Genomic DNA, 20645 nt, shown 5'->3' with positions numbered 1-20645 from the left:
TTAAGTAAGAATTAGGAGGCTTGAGGGAGGATCCAAAGAGCTTGTCCATGAGTAAACAATTTAATATACTCTCTGTGGCATATTTTTTGGTTCTCAGGAATGTTTTTGCTTCCACCATAGCTTTTGCTTGTATTCCTAAGGGCTAACATTGAAAAGTTTTTATAACCACTATGTTTGGATAAGTGAGATTTTATTTTTATAATATTTTATTAATAATTATTGGCTTGTTTCCACTTCAAAAACTTTTCACAGCATCTTTATAGTGAATTTACATTAAAATCTGTAGAGTATTGATTTATGACCTCCAAAAAGATGAATATATCAATTTAAATAATAACAGCTAGCATATATTAGCATTTATTATGTGTCTGATACTATGCTAAATGCACATTAGGTGTCTCACTTCACTACCAGCAATGCAAAGAATTTATTTGAAAGCAAGGAAAGGGATGCAAAATCACTATGACCTTACAGGAACTGTGCTTACTGGAAGGATATATTATGCAAATGAGCATTACTAGATGAAATAAAACATTTTAATTGGGTTTTTAAAAAGCTATTAGTAAAAACTAATACCATATGCAAGTTCCAAATTAAATATAATCCTGGCACAAGCCAAATAATCATTCTTCTCCATGGACCATCACTCCTGACAACAACCTGAAAAATTAGAGATCCCTCTCTCCATGTTTCCTATGGCCCAACATGAATTTATGAAGAAGATATCTCATAGGCAGAGGGGCCTCTGGAAATGAATTACTAGGTTAAGCAGAATTACACTGTTATGTCAACTCCTACCTCTCAAAAGGGATGTACTTAACACATTTGGAGGTTATTTTTTAAACACATTTTATTGTGATGTAATACACAGAAATGCAGAGATCTTAAGGGTTCAATGTGATGAGTTGTAACAAATGGATACACGAAATGAAAATATGAAAATATAGCATATTTCAATTACTCCAGAAAATTCCCTCTTGCCCCTTTGCAACCTCTTTCCCCAACTATAGATAGGTATTTTTCAGATGTAGCAGCAGTGATGGTAATAGCTACTGTTTATGGACTGTTAACAATAGGAGTATTTATAGAGTGCTCACATGCCAGACACTGTGCATATATGGCATTCCATTTAATTCCCATGTCAAAGGCTGGTATTAGCCCCAATAGTCTATTGGGAATAAAAGAGTGGGGAAAAATAGGAAGACCAATAAATTGATTACCCAAGGTCACATAACTAATGAGTGGTGGGATAGACTTGAATTGAGAATATCTGAATTAGAATTCCTCATGCTAAACTACACGGTCTCTACACAAATGCTAAGGAGTTCTCTGTTAATACAAAATACATTCTAAGAAGTGGAATTAGTGAGGCCACCAGCTCTAACCCACAACTTCACTTCTATTACAATCACACCCAAGTGCCTTATCTCATAAGCAAGCAAAGGTTTCAGAAGCTAATACTAATGATAGCTAAAGAGGATTACTTACAAGTTTCTTAACTAAAAAGCTGCATATAAATCCCTCATATATTTCTAAGGTAGTTAGGAGAGGGCGAAAATCCTCTATATAGGTGGTGGATCACAACCTCATCAGCCCCAAGGAATGGTTAGTGCTTCAGAAAATGAACAGAAGGAATCCAACCATTCACTCTACCCCAAAACCACCAGGAGATCACTTTGCAGCACTGCACTGTCACTTTACCAGGGAAGCACGGAGGCAAACAGCTGGATTGAACTTTTTGATTCCTCATTACACTAATTTTATTCAGTGTTTTAGCTCAACCCACTCACATTTACAAAACACTTCACACAGACTACTTCTCTCATGAATGGAGCTCCATTCACGTTTCACTTAAAACATCAAACTTATTCTGAAATGACTGAGGTTAAAGCCTGTTCAGTGTCAGTTTGCAAGTATTATAAAATAATGAAAAACTAGGCTCACAAATGCAGGAAGGTAATGTGAGACAGCCTTCTTCAAGGGGTTCTACTAAAATAAAGCAGCTAGGTAAGGGGTACAAGAAGGCTTTCAGGAACCCACAGGGGTCTTGACAAAATGTGTTGTGGAAGTGGGTATGTGCGGGAATACCCTGAGGGAAGATTTATGAGAATTACCACTCTTGATGGTTTTGATGTTATCAGAGTGGAAAAACAGCCCTGATGTCAAAGTCTGAATATTTTCCCCAGTTTCTTGAAATGACATCTTACTTCTCTCCGTTTATTGTGACGGGGCCACGCCTGGTTCTGCGAGCACATAGGCGGCAGGGGGCAGATAGCATTGAACTTGGGGTTTGGTAGTAAAAAAAAAAAAAAAAGCAGTACTGGCTAACCCCTGGGGAGTCAATATGACTCATTTTCCCCAAATCTGGAGTTGTTTTTTGAGAAGTCCCTCTGGGAAGTTTCCCTGTGGTCTCCCCAAATCCCTGAACATATGTTGGGGGATGGGAGGTTTTCTCTCTTTTAGAAACGAATTGTCTCCAGCAAGTTCAAGACTTCAAGACCTGTGTTTGCTAAATCCTAAACGTTTGACAACCCCAGCCCAAAGAGAGCCAACGATTACAACACACAAATATATCCCACCCAACATCTGATCCTCCCTTTTTCCTCTGCTAAACAAGGGCACTGCTCAGTGCAACAGAAGCGCCTCCTGAACTTCATGTAACTGAAACATCCCAAGCCCCAGGTCGACAACGGACTGTAATGGGGAAACGCATCGGAGGGTGCTGCTTCTAGACAATTAGCTGGAGTCACACAGGCTGAGGGGTCCCCCTGAGGATCCTTGCTCGCTCGCTCATCACCCTAGGGCCCCGCTCGCTCGAAGCAGCCCGGACTCTTTGGCGCCACCAGCTAGTTCAGCAAAGCCACTCCTAGGACAGCTCCGGAAAGGCGCAGAAAGGAGTGGGGCGCGCGGGGCAGCGACGCAGCCAGGCTGGGTCGACTGTGACGCGGGGCGGGGGCGCGGCAACCCAGCTTTTGGATGTCTCCCCAGAGGCGGGGAAAGTCTCTGGTGGCCGGCGAGGGGACGACCAGGAGCCCATGGGAACAGAGCTTCCACGTGGGCGGCGAAGAGGACCGCCAAAAGTCCGCGCGCTAGGGGCGAGTGGGGGCAGCTCCTGCCTTCAAGGGTCCCTTCTCCCGCTCTGAGAGTCGGGGTGATGGGACTGGGCGCCTGGAGCGACCGAGTCACGGCCACGTGGCCGTGAGGCCGCAGTCGCCCGTGACAGCGTGTGGGCGGGGCGTCCGGGATGGGGCCCGCCCGAGGCGCGGCTACCTGGTTCTTGAGGCGCATCTTCTCTGCGGCGCTATGCAACCGAAGGCGGCGGAGGCAGGGCTGGGCTCGGCTGGGCGCGGCGGGCGGGAGGATGTCCGCGGAGCCGCACCGCGCTCGCTCGCCCGGCGCTGCGCTGTCGCTTCTCCAATGCCGTCGCTGCTGCCACCCCCACCGCCGGCTCCAGGGGGAGCCTTGCGCAGGAGGTGGCGGAACCGACCCTGGCGCCTAGCTCCGGGCTTGGCATCGAGTTTATGCTTAAAAAGTTAAACGAATGAATCTCTTCACCAGTACTGTCTACCGGTGCTTAAATTTTAAATGAGTTAGCTTTTTTTTTTTTGGCAGTTCAAGTCCACCAGCAGCAACTGACCAATGTTTTGACCAAATACTGTGTTGGGCTCCAAGGATTTACAAACGCTACCAGTTTGGAATCCGTAGATGAAATTTTAGCCTTTACCTCATGGCTCAGATGGTAAAGAATCTGCCTGCAGTGCAGGAGACTAGATTGGATCTCTGGATCAGGAAGATCCCTGGAGGAGGGCATTGCAACTCCAGTATTCTCGTCTGGGGAATCTACGAACAGAATAAGGGAGGAGGTGGGGTGGGGTTCGAGGTGGGGGAGTGGGGGAGGCTCTGCTGGGGGGGGGGCGGGGCCTACAGTCCATAGGATCGCAAAGAGTTAGACACGACTGAGTGACTAACACTAGGTTAAATCATACTTTAGGCAAAGGTGCACTAGAAAAGTGTGGATATACTTTTGACGGAGTGTGGACACACTAACTGGATCCTTCAAGCCATGTTTGACCAGTTGACTGGCGTCTAAGATACATCCAAAGTGAGAAATAGAGACAATGATTAACATTACTAAATCCCAGACAAAAATGACCAAGACTTTTGTGTATTATGATTGCAGCTATGTTTATTGGCTTCAGTGACTTGGGAGAGCAGAGTTACTCTGTGGCCTCTTAAACCACACTAGTCTTTTGAGTATTACAGTGTTGGTCTGGTGCTGGATAAATCTGATAGTTAAAAATGGGAAAAATTGTTTAAAAAATGGTCTTCTCAAGCCCTCCAGACCTTTGTAAAATTTTCCCGCCAAGAGCCCAGAAACTCGGTAACTCAGTTAGGTTGTCGAGAATGCCCATTATTGCCTAAAGGAAATCTACTTTGATTCAAAATACAGGAAATACAAGCATGAGTAGGACAAGACTTACCGGTTTGAAGTAAACATTATCATAGTAGTGTTAGAATGGAAATATTAAAGAATCATCTTATCCAGTGTTTCTTTGTAGGTGACAACACTGAGGTCCACATCACAAAGGAATCAGGAGGAAAAACTGTAAAAGTTCTTCTAATCCCTGTTCTACTATTTTATTTTACAATTCTCAGAATTTTCACATTTTCTGTTTTTAGGACTTGATCCATTCAAACCTTCAAATAGACATAAATAAAGTGACTGCCTAGGTAGCAGAAGGACTTGGAACGACAAATGAAACAAATTTGATGTTATTTTCATTATAATGATAGCTGTTAGTTATTAAGAACTTATGTGCACTTTCCATGGATTATCTCATTTAATCCAAGTTTTAAATGGTTTCATTCTTAGTGCAGCCTTAATATGGAATAATCCCTGATGGCTGTAAGAGCTGTTTCCCACAGTCTCTTTTGACTGTGTAATACAAAAGAGTTTTGTTCTTGACAAGATGGGGTATACCAACTCAAAATACTAACTTGTATTCTTTGACCCAGTAGTTACACTTTTATAAATTTGTTTTAAAGAAGTAATCAGTAATATGTTCAAAGACTTGGCTCTATGATTATTTACTGTAGCATTCTTTGAAATATGGAATAAATTGGAAATGGTCTTTAATGGTCAACAAAGAGAACTGATCATCCATACAATGGAATATTCTGCAAACATAAAGAATGATACAGTTGATGAATATTTATCAACATGGGAAGATATTCACAATACATTTCAAACTGAGAAAAGGAGGTCACAAAATTGTATCCTGTTTTTGAAAGAGTAGCAATGGTTACTTTGGAGTGCTTTTTATTTCTCCCTCTTTTGCTTGTCTTTTTTTTTTTTTAATGTCAAGGGTAAATATTTATTGTTTTGGAATTAAAACAAATTTTGTTTACTGAATCACCATCTCTGATTATTATCAAAGTACTTATAATGAGCAAGACAATGTAGGAAAGGCCAGCAGGCAAGAATTCAGTTCAGTTTAGCACAGTAAAGAACACTGTTGTAACCACTGAAGTTAAGGTATTAAACAGACGCAGTTTCCAAATAAGCTCTGCCCTTTTTAAAGTATGTCATCTTGAATAGGTTACTTGGTTTTTCTAAGTCTAAAAACAGCAATGACAATAATAGCTAACATTAATGAGAGTTGACTTTGTGCTAGACACTGTGTTATGCACTCTGTTTACAATCTCATCCCCACATCAATTGACAAGGAAATTCAGGCTCAAGCTGAGGCAAGTTAAACAAGCTGAGTCTACACAGTTAGATAAATACATTATAGTGTGGTGGTGAGGGTTAAATGCAACAGGTACTTAAAGCACTTAGCTTGCTATACTGGCAGATACGCATATATATGTATATACACATGTGTGCATATATATATATAGATACTCAATGCCAGTTGTTGTTTTTTTTTAATAATTTAGGCACAACCCTTGAAGCAAGTTCTGTTCTTTATAACAATTTTAGTACTCAAATCCAGGGAATCTTTGGTTATATTATGGTAGGTAAGATCATGGGATCTAAAACCTACCTTGGTTTGCATCTAAGCTCTACCACTTACAAGCTCTGTGATCCTGGTTATGTTACTTAACTCTTTTTGTACCTCAGTTTTCTCATTTGTAAGATGGACATAACATTAGAACTGACTTCTTGGGGATTCTGAGTATTAACTGAGTTAATAGAAAGCAATAAGGATAGTATGTGGTATACTTAGAATTTTTAAATAATTACACATTTTACAAATTATAAGTTCTTTTTACATTAATATAAAGATCTTAGTGCATATTCCTTATATTGATATCTGAACATATTATTGTTTAATGCCAAAAGATTATGTAAATACAAAATGTGTCAGAATTCATAGCAGGAAGCGGTCTCCATTTAAGAGAAATCCATGTGGCATCTACATGCACTTTTATTACTAAAACAGAAGTCAAACTCAGAAACAAGATATACAAAAAAATACCAATTCTTCCAGTCTTAACTTTTCTGAAAACAGTTCAGCCATGGATTCTTCAAACAAAAGAATCTGGCCTATTTAGGACTTTACTTGGTCATGAATTTTGTTTATTATGATTAGAGATTTGATCTACTCTCTGGATTTATGAAGTCTTTTGAAAATAGTTGAAAAATTCCACACAAAGATGAAAAATAAAGCATCTTCAATTTTGTAATTGAATATGTTAAGGTAATACTGCTTGTGAAATATTCATAAAAAGAGCAAATCATCATAGTATTAAGAACCATGCTATAGGAAAAAAACTATTTGTCATCAATTGAAAATATATTTTAGGCTAAACTATATACATATATGCATATATACATTTAATTAAAAGTAATATATTCATATTAATTTTACCAGCATAGTATTGTTTTAGAATTATGTTCTATTCTCCAAAGTAAATGATAATTTGTATTCCTTCCCAATACACCATAAATGGAATCTGTGATAATTTTACAATTACAAGTCAACTGTGTCTCTAGGATAGTCAACTTGGATGTAACAAAACAATGAGTAAGAGCTTGGAAACTTACTTTCTTCCTCTGAAAGACAATTCCTGTATTAATGGCAATTTTTCTTTAGAAGTCCTGAATCTTCACACAAAGGCATTACAAGCTCATTGTGTACCTTAATTATAAGGGCACCTGTGTTTCTTTGTTTATCTGATTGGTCAGTCCTGAGGATTTGATTCGTCACACTCCTCCCCTGTCCCGCCCTATTTCTCTCTTAATGAGAACAACTTAGCAATACCATCTGCACAACCTCCAAGCCCCAAATAATGACTGGGGAGGAGTACAGATATTAGTTATGGTGGAGGAGCACTTGTTGCTGAATCTTCGTGTAAAGGGCTAAAATTCAGGGTTAGGAAGTATAAACTTGAGGGGGATATGTTAATTTTAAAACATAGCATGAAACCCCATCCTTACCTTCCCCCCCAACCCCCTTCTCCCCCACCACGCCAGTGCTCCCCCTTTTCTCCCTGGGGAGGCCGTGTGATATTAGGTAGAGTCAGATTAATCCTTCTACCATCATATAAGAGTCCTGTGATCTTTGGCAAGTGCCTTTATCTCTCTGAGCCTCAGTTTCTATATAATAGATTTAATAGATTTATAATAGACTTAATTTAACTTACCTCATAGGTTTTGAAGATTATTTTTAATATTAATGGAAAAAGTGTATAAAGTAACCAGTTAATACAAGTTGCTTCTCTTTCCTGTTTCCCATTTGCATTGATAATATTAAAAAATGTCTCCAGCTATATACATTTGTGGGAGAAAAGGCATGTGTGAAAGTATGGATATTTGTGGATTTGACATAAGATAGAAATGCATCTGTTGTCTTCATCATCGACATCTCCTGAAAGGGAATGAAAGAACTCTATTCATTAAACAAGTATGCATTAAGCACCTACTAGGTCTAAGCTTCCTGCTAACCACGGGCAATAGAGTTGTCTTCTGTCCTCGAGAAGATTTCAGCCTTAGGGGACAGTAAATAAGGAAATGACAGACTGACAATTCGATATAACAGTATGTGTGTGTGTTCAGTCACTCACTCGTGTCTGACTCTTTGTGACCTCACAGTATAACAAGTATTAAAGTAGAGAGAAGCACTGGGGACTGTGAAAGCATAGAACAGGAGCATACCAAAGCAGCCTATGGGGAGGAGGGGAAGGGAGGGTCTGGGAAGATTCCTGGGGAAAAAATGACTCTAGAATTGAGTTCTGAAGGACAAGCAGGAGTTAGAAGGTGAAAGACCAAACATCGAAGCTTGATAGAGATACCTTTTAAAAGAGACATAGCTGTGAAGTAAATGATGTATTCCATTGTCAGAATGAGGCTACATTATAGGATTATGAATATAACAGAATTTGTGCATTCTCTGATGTTTCATCACAGGAGATTTTAATGGGAACAATGAACAAGTGCTGTTTTTGAGTAAGCCCGTGAGCATATGTTCAGAAACATTTGATTAGAGCTTTTGCTCTAACAGTTTTTAACTGTTCTTAGTTGCTCCTTAACAGTTGCAGTTTGCACTAAATAGATTAGATGATTAATTGCTTATTAGTAGAAAATAACTCAGGCAATCATGACTTACAGGAAACGGTAAGAAAAAGAGTCTTCAGTCTTCACATAGGTTTTTGTGCTGAAAAGAACCTTAGAGACCATTGATATTGTCCTGATTTTAGTGGCAAGCTCAGAGATATGCTCAAGTTCTTACAGCTGATGAGATGCAGAACCAGGAATAGAACCCAGTTCTCTGGGCTCCCTACCCATTGCTTTCATCAATGACTGTGGTTGCCACTTACTGGATATTTCCAGTGTGTTAACATGATAATGAAAACCTCTAAGTCTTATTTTATTGACATTTCTAATCTAATTTGAATCCTTTTAGAATGAAACAGGGAATTAGTACTTGTTGTATGGGTACCAAGGGAAATTTTCATGCAAAGATGGGCTCGATAAAGGACAGAAATGGTATGGACCTAACAGAAGCAGAAGATATTAAGAAGAGCTGGCAAGAATACACAGAAGAACTATACAAAAAAGATCTTCATGACCAAGATAATCACGATGGTGTGATCACTCATCTCGAGTCAGACATCCTGGAATGTGAAGTCAAGTGGGCCTTAGAAAGCATCACTATGAACAAAGTTAGTGGAGGTGATGGAATTCCGGTAGAGCTATTTCAAATCCTGAAAGATGATGCTGTGAAAGTGCTGCACTCAGTATGTCAGCAAATTTGGAAAACTCAGCAGTGGCCACAGGACTGGAAAAGATCAGTTTTCATTCCAATGCCAAAGAAAGGCAATGCCAAAGAATGCTCAAAGTACTGCACAATTGCACTCATCTCACATGCTAGTAAAGTGATGCTCAAAATTCTCCAAGCCAGGCTTCAGCAATACATGAACCATAAACTTCCAGATGTTCAAGCTGGTTTTAGAAAAGGGAGAGGAACCAGAGATCAAGTTGCCAACAGCCGCTGGATCATCGGAAAAGCAAGAGAGTTCCAGAAAAACATCTATTTCTGCTTTATTGACTATGCCAAAGCCTTTGACTGTGTGGATCACAGTAAACTGTGGAAAATTCTGAAAGAGATGGGAATACCAGACCACCTAACCTGCCTCTTGAGAAATCTGTATGCAGGTCAAGAAGCAACAGTTAGAACTGGACATGGAACAACAGGCTGGTTCCAAATCGGAAAAGGAGTGCGTCAAGGCTGTATATTGTCACCCTGCTTATTTAACTTCTATGCAGAGTACATCATGAGAAATGCTGGACTGGAAGAAACACGAGCTGGAATCAAGATTGCCGGGAGAAATATCAATAACCTCAGATGTGCAGATGACACCACCCTTATGGCAGAAAGTGAAGAGGAACTAAAAAGCCTCTTGATGAAAGTGGAAGTGGAGAGTGAAAAAGTTGGCTTAAAGCTCAACATTCAGAAAACGAAGATCATGGCATCCGGTCCCATCACTTCATGGGAAATAGATAGGGAAATGGTGGAAACAGTGTCAGACTTTATTTTGGGGGGGCTCCAAAATCACTGCAGATGGTGACTGCAGCCATGAAATTAAAAGATGCTTACTCCTTGGAAGAAACGTTATGACCAACCTAGATAGCATATTCAAAAGCAGAGACATTGCTTTGCCAACTAAGGTCCGTCTGGTCAAGGCTATGGTTTTCCCAGTAGTCATGTATGGATGTGAGAGTTGGACTGTGAAGAAAGCTGAGCGCTGAAGAAGTGATGGTTTTGAACTGTGGTGTTGGAGAAGACTCTTGAGAATCCCTTGGACCTCAAGGAGATCCAACCAGTCCATTCTGAAGGAGATCAGCCCTTGGATTTCTTTGGAAGGAATGATGCTAAAGCTGAAACTCTAGTACTCTGGCCACCTCATGCCAAGAGTTGACTCATTGGAAAAGACTGATGCTGGGAGGGATTGGGGGCAGGAGGAGAAGGGGACGACCGAGGATGAGATGGCTGGATGGCATCACGGACTCTATGCTCGTGGGTCTGAGTGAACTCCCAGAGTTGGTGATGGACAGGCAGGCCTGGCGTGCTGCAATTCATGAGGTTGCAATGAGTCAGACACGACTGAGCGACTGAACTGAACTGAACTGAACTGTGTGGGTACAGTGAATGAAGAAATGGTGTTCACATAGATCTTGTTTCGTTAGCTGGTTAATGTATTTCTTTCAAAGCTAACTTTTTTTTAGCTTTATGTACATCTTTCAGATATTGTTTCTAAGATTTTCCTCGAGGAGTTTGATTTAACTTGGTTAGAGTTGACAAATATTTATTGAGTCCTTGTGATAGAAAAGCAAGTCTTTCTTTTCTCTTGCATTTCCTCTGGATGTCAGGCTTCATGAGAGCCTGTGCCATGTCAGGAAAGAGCACAAATTGGGAATCAAACAGGCTTTGGTTCAAATCCCAGCTCCACAACTGTCTCATGGATTTTGGAAGGTTACCTACTTCCCATATCTGTAAAATAAGGATGTGAAATAAATCTACTTTATAAGGTTGTTCTATGGATTAAAATGAACAGAACAAGTAAGTAGAATTCATTTTATTCATGATCATTTGTCCTGCAGATTATTCACATTTATTAAGCTGACCAGCCTTCTGTTAAAGGTCATTTTTATAAAGTGTGGCAGATTGTATTTTCCAAATGTGGCTACAACAATATCTCCCTACCCACCTTCTCTTTTGCAATGTGACCTTGCTACTCCCTCACCAAGAGGGGAATCTAATCCTCTTTCTTTTGAATCTTAGTCACTCTTGGTGACTCTGGGTCACTCTATTCACTGTCCCCTTCTTCCAGTTGATAGGAATGCAGAAGGCATGGTGAGAACAGAGATACAAGGTGGCAGGACAACAAAACAGAAAAGCTCCCGGAACCTTGATTATTATATGTTGTCATAGCAGCCGTGGACTACATATCCAGACTTTTACATGACGGAGGAGTGAACTTGTATCTTATTTAGTCCACTTATTTTGGACCTTCCTGTCACAGCAAACCTGCTGCTGCTGCTGCTGCTAAGTCACTTCAGTCGTGTCCAACTCTGTGCGACCCCATAGACAGCAGCCCACTAGGCTCCTCTGTCCCTGGAATTCTCCAGGCAAGAATACTGGAGTGGGTTGCCATTTCCTTCTGCAATGCATGAAAGTGAAAAATGAAAGTGAAGTCACTCAGTCGTGCCCGACTCTTAGCGACCCCATGGACTGGAGCCTACCAGGCTCCTCCGTCCATGGGATTTTCCAGGCAAGAGTCCTGGAGTTGGGTGCCATTGCCTTCTCCGACAGCAAACCTACAAATATGCTAACCTACACAACTGGAGGTACTAAAATAAATCAAGTGACTAGCATAGAGCAGGTGCTCTGTAGTAAGTAGATAGCACATTTAAAACTCTAAAACCAGCTATTGCCCTCCAAGACACAATCCCACCTTTCTGGGTGATATTTATATTAATACTTGGTTCATTGACCTGCTCCACAGAGCATTCCCTCCTATCTATGCCCTCCTAGTCATCAACAGACAGTAATAAACTTTTTAGTCACTACCCCACTATCCTTGAAATCCTCATCACCAGTGACTCACTTTCTCTTCATTTCAGCCACCCAGCGTCACAAGAAACTCCAGGCTTCATCATAGCACTAAATGACTCCAACTCTAAGTTCTAGAATTCTGCCATTTTTCTCTCTGATTGCAGCTCTTGGTTGCCTCTCTCATTCTCTCACTGCTACCAAACCAGTTTTCATCTTTGTCATGTTTCTATCCTATGTGCCAATATGATTTCCTTACTGGCATTTCTATTGAGAATGGGCCACACAGTCAGCATTTTCCCTGCCACTGTTGAGTCCCACTCACCCCCTTCATCCTCTACCATTCCCACTTGGTCAGCCTTAGCCCAGACTGGTCCAAGTGGACCTCCACTGGACTCTCACAGTCCCTCTATCACAAACTGGTATCACTTTGCTTTATCAGTTCATAAGTCTGTCTCCCCATTAGACTATGAGCTTTTTGAGGTTAGCAACTGGACTTGTCTACATGCATGCTAAGTCACTCCAGTCATGCCCAAGTCTTTGCAAACCTATGGACTATAGCCCGCCAGCCTCCTCTGTCCATGGGGACTCTCCAAGCAAGAATACTGGAGAGGGTTGCCATGCCCTCCTCCAGGGGATCTTACCAACCCAGAGATTAAACCTGTGTCTCTTGCATCTCCCACATTGGCAGGCAGGTTCTTTACTACCAGCACCACCTGGGAAGCCCACACTTGTTTGTCTATATAATTACAATTCACAGCAAAAACATGTCTGCCATTTGGAATGTCCCAGGTCTTCCCACCTCCATGCCTTTGTTGACTCCATTCCTCCCTGGCAATATTTCCCCTCACTGCCTCCTTCTAACATCAGACAAATCCTGTAAGGTTTATTTCAGATGCTACTTCCAAGAAGCTTTTCCTGATATGCCCCCTCCTTAAAGCTCCAAAGCATTTCACTTGTACTTCTTTGCAGGCACTTTGATTTTGTAATCAACTCAGTTACTGTATTCATTCAATGAGATAGTGCCCACTTCACTCATGGCTATCATTTGCTCCTTATTAATACCCAATCGTTCTGAGTTTGCAGATAAGGTAACTAAAACTCCTTAAGGGTGATTTTGCCCCAGGTCACACAGCTAGAAAGCGATAGGACCATGATTCATTCCAAGGTCAGTGTTCTCACACTGTGTTGCTCCATATCTGCTTTGGGCTTTTGTCCCTTGTGTAAATATCTTGTCTCCCTGCGTGAGTTCTTTGTGGGCAAGGGCTGTCTCTGACCTGTGCATTTCCTCTAACATCTAGCCCAGCCTCTTGCATTTAGTGAATGACACAGAATACACAGAAAATAAAATACTGATTCAGGGACCCTCAGAAAACACCTGCAAGACAGCATGCAGACCCCTCCCTCCAAACCCATATCCCTCTCGCTGACTCAAGGGGCCTGGCAGCCAATGGGCTCACACCCAACCATTCGAGGAGCAGGTGCTAATTCAAACAACCTCATTAACAATCTGTGGGGCTCCTGGACTAATTACAGCAGGGTTTAAACTATGTCTCTTTCCCACAATTCAACAGCTCCTGTTTTTAACCCATAATGGTAGGATCTAGAGGAGGAGGAGTGAACAAAGATCTAGTTTTCTCCTATGCCACCCTTTGCCCCCAACAATGTTCCAGAGGGAAAGAATCTGTTAAAAATAAAGAAAATATATTAAATCAGCTACATAAAATGTGATTTATATCTCACTGTTTCCTTGGCCATGTAAACATTAGACTTTAAAAAATCATGGCAAATCTAAAAGCAAAGAAAATATATCAAGCTATCTTACTGATAGAATAAGCACACTTTTCGCCAGAGGTGTAGTTCGCATGATACTTTAGCAATTCCAAACATTCCTTCTCTTCTAAACATCACTCTTCTACCGGGAAGTGAGGTGCAAGCGTCATAAGGTTATATGTAGTTTTGTTTAGCGTTGTTTCCCTGTTTCACTTAAAGTTGGAATTCAGTTATTTCTTATGAACTCAGCTCTTGGCAGAAAGCTTAGCACAAACTACTGATAGTGTATGTTTGTTGAATGAATAGTCTAGTTCAGTGTTACTTAAACTTTTAAAAAACTGTGCAAGTTGAAGACTATAATTTTCATGATCTCTCTGTTTATCTCCCTCTGAAACAAAATTTTTATGAAAAAAAAACTTACTTTTACTAGTTGCAATGCGCTGTGATGTTTTCTATCCAACCCTATACCATCCTATTATGTTATTTCTTTTAAATTCTGGCTGTGACTTAATAAATTGGTTTATAAAAACAATAAGGCACTCCAAAATGAATTAGCATTATTTTGGACTATATATAGGGATTATATATTATTTTCATCATAGGTTATTTTATTTACCATCTCCATGTTTCTTTCATATTTGCAAATGTTAAGTAAGGACATAAAGAGAAACAAAGAGAAATCCTTTGCACAGAACAGACAATAGCTCTCCTTTGTAGGGGCTCTGTATCTAAACTTTGCTTCCTTGCCTTGGCAACACCATGAAAACTTGGGATCAGAGTCATTCTTGCCAACAAGTGTTTTCCACGATGTAATTGTCTGTTCTTCCTTGGGCCATCAATTAATAATCACACCGAACATTTACTGAGTACTTACTAAATTCCAAAGCCTATTCTTTTAATCACTGTGTATATATCTCAATGTAAATATATAGATGTATATCCTCAGTTAATCCTCACAAAATACATTTAGGTAAGAACTATTATAATTCCCCTTTTACAGATAAGAAATCTGAGGCACAGTGGGACCTACACACCTGAAAAACAGCAGAGCCAGTATTTTTTTTCAGAGCCAGTATTTGAACCTAGACATCCTTAAAAGAATGTGCATATCATAGAGAATGCGCATATCATAACACATAGACTATGATATTGAAATCCTATCTGTCTCTTAATAATTGTGAGATCTTGAAAAAGTTATTTAACATCTCTAAGCCTCAGTTCAGTTCAGTTCAGTCACTCAGTCGTGTCCAACTCTTTGCGACCCCATGAATCACAGCTCGCCAGGCCTCCCTGTCCATCAGCATCTCCCGGAGTTCACTCAGACTCACATTCATCGAGTCTGTGATGCCATCCAGCCATCTCATCCTCGGTCATCCCCTTCTCCTCCTGCCCCCAATCCCTCCCAGCATCAGAGTCTTTTCCAATGAGTCAACTCTTTGCATGAGGTGGCCAAAGTACTGGAGCTTCAGCTTTAGCATCATTCCTTCCAAAGAAATCCCAGGGTTGAACTCCTTCAGAATGGACTGGTTGGATCTCCTTGCAGTCCAAGGGACTCTCAAGAGTCTTCTTCAACACCATAGTTCAAAAGCATCAATTCTTCGGCACTCAGCCTTCTTCACAGTCCAACTCTCACATCCATACATGACCACAGGAAAAACCATAGCCTTGACTAGATGGACCTTAGTCAGCAAAGTAATGTCTCTGCTTTTGAATATACTATCTAGGTTGGTCATAACGTTTCTTCCAAGGAGTAAGCATCTTTTAATTTCGTGGCTGCAGTCACCATCTGCAGTGATTTTGGAGCCCCAAAAAATAAAGTCTGGCACTGTTTCTACTGTTTCCCCATCTATTTCCCATGAAGTGATGGGACCAGATGCCATGATCTTCATTTTCTGAATGTTGAGCTTTAAGCCAACTTTTTTGTTCTCCTCTTTCACTTTCATCAAGACGCTCTTTAGTTCCTGTTCACTTTGGACTTTCTCAAATATAAAGTGAAGCTGATGAGAATAATAATAGTTACTACCTGCATTTCCCTTGTGGCTCAGCTGGTAAAGAATTTGCCTGCAATGTGGGAGACCTGGGTTCGATCCCTGGGTTGGGAAGATCCCTTGGAAAAGGGAAAGGCTACCCACTCCAGTATTCTGGCCTAGAGAATTCTTTGGAATGTATAATCCATGGGGTCATTAAGAGTCCAACACAACTGAGCAACTTCATTTTCACTTTCACCAGATTTATTGAGAGGATTAAGGCAGTTTCTATATAATACTTAGAACAATGCCTGGGGCATGGTAAGTGCTCATTACATGTTTGTTGTTAATATAATGGCTCCAGAACCTGTACTCTGCACCACTGTGCTAAGTTACCTTTATAGTATGCACTGAAAAGAATCCTAGAGATCAACTAGTTCCTCCTGGTCATTTCACAGATGAGATTGGTTTGAAGAGGAGAAGGGGTTTGTTTGTTTAAATGTATGTGGCAGAGCTGGACCTAGAGCTTCAATTTGTGTTGGGTGCAGGGTCTGTACCCAGTGTCATTTCTACCACCAAGCCATTCTCCCTCCCTCATATATTTGGTCCCTTGGTTTTCTGAGAACACTTCTATCCTGTGCTCTTCACTTTCTCCATGTGATTCTATCCTTGGGAAGAAACCTAAGTGCTAGGCCTTGGGGAAATTCTTTAACTCAGTATCCTGTTTCCTATGTTTTTTCACTGCAGGTATTTAGTTTTTTATTACAACATACAAAGCTAGAAAACACAAAATTTGGGGGAAGATAGACCTGCCAATTTTTGTTCTATCGCTTACTAATTTCTCTGTGCCTACACTTACTCTTCTGATGCCTCTCTCATCCCCAGCTTAGCCTGCTGCCTTGGCTTCCTCAAGAATTCCTGTATCTATCACTCACCCAGAGCCAGACATTCTGGAATACAAAGTCAAGTGGGCCTTAGGAAGCATCGCTACAGACAAAGCTAGTGGAGGTGATGGAATTCCAGTTGAGCTATTTCAAATCCTAAAAGATGTTGCTGTGAAAGTGCTGAACTCAATATGCCAGCAAATTTGGAAAACACAGCAGTGGCCACAGGACTGGAAATGGTCAGTTTTCATTCCAATCTCAAAGAAAGGCAATACCAAAGAATGCTCAAACTATCGCACAATTGCACTTATCTCACACACTAGTAAGTAATGCTCAAAATTCTGCAAGCCTGGCTTCAACAGTATGTGAACCATGAACTTCCAGATGTTCAAGCTGGATTTAGAAAATGCAGAGGAACCAGAAATCAGATTCCCAATATCCGCTGGATCAAGAAAAAAGCAAGAGAGTTCCAGAAAAACATCTACTTTTATCTTATTGACTATGCCAAAGACTTTGGCTGTGTGGATCACAATAAACTGTGGAAAATTCTGAAAGAGATGTGAATACCAGACCACCTGACCTGCCTCTTGAGAAATCTGTATGCAGGTCAAGAAGCAACAGTTAGAACTGGACATGGAACAACAGACTGGTTCCAAATTGGGAATGGAGTATATCAAGGCTATATATTGTCACCCTGCTTATCTAACTTATATGCAGAGTACATCATGCAAAATGCTGGGCTGGATGAAGCAGAAGCTGGAATCAAGACTGTTGGGAAAAATATCAATAACCTCAGATATGCAGATGATACCACCCTTATGGCAGAAAGCAAAGAAGAACTAATGAGCCTCTTGATGAAAGTGAAAGATGAGAGTGAAAAGTTGGCTTAAAACTCAACATTCAGAAAACGAAGATCATGACATCTGGTCCCATCACTTCATGGCAAATAGATGGGGAAACAATGGAAACAGTGACAGACTACTGTTTTGGGCTCCAAAATCACTGCAGATGGTGACTGCAGCCATGAAATTAAAAGACGCTTGCTCTTTGGAAGAAAAGCTATGACCAACCTAGACAGCATATTGAAAAGCAGAGACATTACTTTACCAACAAAGGTCCATCTAGTCAAACCTGTGGTTTTTCTAGTAGTCATGTATGGATGTGAGAGTTGGACTGTGAAGAAAGCTGAACTCTGAAGAATTGATGCTTTTGAACTGTGGTGTTGGAGAAGACTCTTGAGAGTCCCTTGGACTGCAAGGAGATCCTACCAGTCCATCCTAAAGGAAATGAATCCCGAATATTCATTGGAAGGACTGATGCTGAAGCTGAAACTCCAATACTTTGGCCACTTGATGCAAAGAACTGACTCATTGGAAAAGACCCTGATGCTGGGAAAGATTGAAGGTGGGAGGAAAAGGGAACGATAGAGGATGAGATTGTTGGATGACATCACTGATGCAATGAGACATGAGTTTGAGTAAGCTCTGGGAGTTGGTGATGGGCAGGGCAGCCTGGCGTGTTGCAGTCCATGGGGTTGCAAGGGGTAGGACACGACTGAGTGACTGAACTGAACTGAACTTCCTGCCCCATGTAGTTTATCCCCACAGCAGCCTGAGTGAACCTGTTTTAAAAATGTCACTGCTTTGTTCAAAACCTTTCAATGCTTTTTCATTATTTGTATGGCAAGAACCAAAATCCTGAAGATGGTCTACAAGACTTTGCTTGTCCTGGCTTCTGCTGCATCTCTCACTGCACTGTCCCTCATACCTATAATCTCCTTTCATTTCCTTGAAAGCACCCTTCCTTCCCTCATCATGGGAACTTTGCATATCATGTTTCCTTTATCTTAATTACTCTTCCTTGGGGCTTTATTTAATGCTTACTTCCCTGGTGGCTCAGATAGTAAAGGATCTGCCTGTAATACAGGATACCCAGGTTCAATCCCTGGGTCAGGAAGATCTCCTGGAGAAGGGAGTGGCTACTGACTCAAGTATTCTTGCCTGGAAAATTTCATGGACACAAGAATCTGGTGGGCTACAGTCTATGGGGTTGCAAAGAGTTGGACACGACTGAGCAATTAACATTTTCATTTTTCTTTCAGCTTTTTCAGTGATATATTTTAGTTCCATCATCACCTACTTGGGGAAAACTACCTCTTTTTAAGTGACTTTGTAGAATTTATAATTTTAATAATTTCATTGTTTTTGGTTTTTCCTTGATTAGTCTCCATTTCTTCCACTAAGATTAAAAACTGAGAGGATCCAAATAGTATCTTCTTTCTCTCTGTCTAATTCAGAGTCTGCTATATATTAATTAGCATCTATATATAATTATATTTTTTGCCATGTATCTAACATGTATCTAATCATCCTAATGACCCATAAGGTAGCTCTAGTGTGTCTTTTATAGATGAAAAAATTGAGATTCGCAAAAGTTAAATAATTTATCATATAGTCATACAGCTAGTAAATGGTGAGGTTGGAATTTGAATTCAGTTTCTTCTGATTCGAAAACTGGTATTCCTTACTTTACACTGTATTGCTTGTGACTAGGAAGCTTTTAATCATTATTATTATTTTTTTCTGTTAAAAAAGAAATTAAGAAAATGTTAGCCAAATGCAAAATTTCTTTCCTGGTTATGTGTAAATTTTTGATTTGCAAGATGACAAGAATTGTACATCCACATTACTATCTTTAGAAAACGATTGCACGTGTGTTCAGTACACTTGACTCTTTGTGACCCTATGGAGTGCAGTCCACCAGGCTCCTCTCCAGGCAAGAATACTGGAGCCTGTTGCCACGCCCTCCTCCAGGGGATCTTCCCGACCCAGGGATCAAACTCATGTTTCCTGTGTCTCCTGCTTTGCAGGTGGATTCTTTGCTGCTAAGCCACCGGGGAAGCCCCAGAAAAAGATTACCTACCTCTGTATGATTTTCTTTTTAGTGGCTCCTGTTTAACCCATCTAAATTCCTTGTGTCAGATTTCTCTGGGTGCATTTGTGTGTTTACTCTTTTTATTTTGCCACAGAAACTTGTATTTGAGAAATAAAGTTTGTCCAGGAATGACTGAATCAGAATTTGAGGTTTAGATACTTTGGCTTGCTGAGGTTTAGGGAAATGCAATTGTTGTAAACCAAGTAGTTCTTATTCATGACTTCCTCATGTTTTCTTTATTTCTAGTCATTACTGCATCTTTATTATCAGTTTGAAACAGATTTTTCCTTTTGTATCTTGTTAGTTTTATCTTCCCAGAATTTGTTGTAGGGAAGTAAATTGTAGATTTTACTTTGATTCTGATGCCTCCCTGAACTTCAAAGGTAATATTCCCTCAGAGAGAAGCTTAGATTCTAATTTTTTATCTCAGGAAATTATACAAGCAGCCTATTTGAAACAGCATGATGGAATAATCTAAAAGAAGAAATGAATGCACAAGTTTTCTTTTTAAAGAAGGTGCAGATAAAAAAGTAGAAGAAAGAAGGAAAGACAGAACTGTGTGAACAGGACAGGCCCCCTTAAGCATTGAATGGCAAATTCAACAAAGTAAACTTTTTTCTTTAAGATAAAAATTATCTTGAAGTAAAAATGGGAGCTGTGATTTTCAAGGCAAGGAATAGAAAGCTACTGTTACGGTAGTTTTTCTTCTGAAAAGAGTGATTTCATACCAGCTCTTTGAAAATATCTTAAAAGGTAACAGTCCCTATTGCAAAAAGGCAAGCTATGTATCGTGGACATATTGCTTTTATTTGGTAAAAACAAAACCAGAGAGAGGAAGCATAACTACTCCTTAGTATGGGCTTCACGTGGTGATTTCCTCCAAAGAATATAGTACAGAAAGGGGGGGAAAAGTACAACTTTTCAGTGAAGAAAACTGACAAATGCTACCACAGCCAGGTGACCAAGAGCAACCTCAATGTCGTAAATCATATTGATAGTATATGCCTTTGATATTATGTGATGAAAAT

This window comes from Capra hircus, chromosome 3, assembly GCF_001704415.2.
Source record: "Capra hircus breed San Clemente chromosome 3, ASM170441v1, whole genome shotgun sequence".
Classification (NCBI taxonomy): domain Eukaryota; kingdom Metazoa; phylum Chordata; class Mammalia; order Artiodactyla; family Bovidae; genus Capra; species Capra hircus.
Note: the sequence above shows the minus strand (reverse complement) of the source record.